Source organism: Aulostomus chinensis, chromosome 1 (assembly GCF_037954235.1).
Source record: "Aulostomus chinensis isolate RoL2024-O1b breed Wild chromosome 1, RoL_Achi_v1.0, whole genome shotgun sequence".
NCBI classification, from domain to species: Eukaryota; Metazoa; Chordata; class Actinopteri; order Syngnathiformes; family Aulostomidae; genus Aulostomus; species Aulostomus chinensis.
In genome coordinates, this window is record NC_141320.1 from 16,812,005 (window position 1) to 16,813,045 (window position 1,041).

Genomic DNA, 1,041 nt, shown 5'->3' on the forward strand with positions numbered 1-1,041 from the left:
TCATCACTACAGTGTCATAGAGGGTCCATTACTATTGCAGTATATTAAAGAATATAAGAACGAGGTTACCATCCATGGAAATATAGTATTTCATGTATTGCAGTATATTTTCAAAGATATAACACTTTAATTTTTTTTAATAAGAGAGGCTTTAATGTCTGTCTTTGATGTCTAAACTCTGACTCTGATGTCATTGGTGGTGACTGAATTCTACCCCCTGACAGACTGGGAAGGCTCCTATTGGTGATGTCATCATAAATACATGAAGGTCTTGTTTCAATGTTTTAACATTAAAGCTCATCTTGGTAAAACAATCAAGTTACCTGAACTAAGTTCTTGAAAAAAATGACTGTCACTGACTTAAATAAATCAAATCTACTTCAAAGTTCCTTCTGTTGTCATAAGTCGGCCATTTTAAGTGTACTTGTAGTTCCAGAACATTCCAAGAGGAGATGATATGAATCATGTTGTTAGATGAACTCTGTTCCTCTGCTTTGATGTTGGTGGACTGAGGGGAGTTTGCCTGAACCTGCTTGGACCTGCTGGCTCCTGCTCAGTCCCTCACTCAGCCTCACTCAGCCTCAGCAGCACGGCTCCACTGAGGACTGATTCAGGTTCCTTGCAACCAAATAGGAGGAGAGCTGAACCTTCTTGCTGGGAGGCCACAGTGCTGACCACTGCACTATTGTGTCCCCTGAAAATGCCACCACCTTGTTGGGCTTTTCTGTAACAGCAAGCACACATGAACACAGCAGCTTCTTCACAGGGCTGGTGGCGCAATGGATAACGCGTCTGACTACGGATCAGAAGATTCTAGGTTCAACTCCTGGCCAGCTCGCTTTGAACTTTATACTGAGAAGATGAAGTGAGAACCACTGATCAAAGTCACTGAAGTCCTCCCAGGTTCCCTCCTTGTCTGCTGGAAACATGAACACATGAATGATCCTGCTGCCTCTCATGTTAAGCTGCACTTGACAGTGACAGCAGGAGAACAAAAATCCCAGTGTGTCATCAACATTTCCTGTCAATCAATGATAGAAG

The 1,041-nt window shown here is 42.7% G+C and overlaps 1 non-coding gene across 1 annotated transcript; it reads left to right on the forward strand.

Annotated features, from left to right (window-relative positions):
* Nucleotides 1-765: 765 nt before the first annotated feature.
* On the forward strand, nt 766-838 carry trnar-acg (transfer RNA arginine (anticodon ACG)). The gene has a single exon. It is a non-coding gene; the product is annotated as a tRNA-Arg (tRNA).
* Nucleotides 839-1,041: the final 203 nt, after the last annotated feature.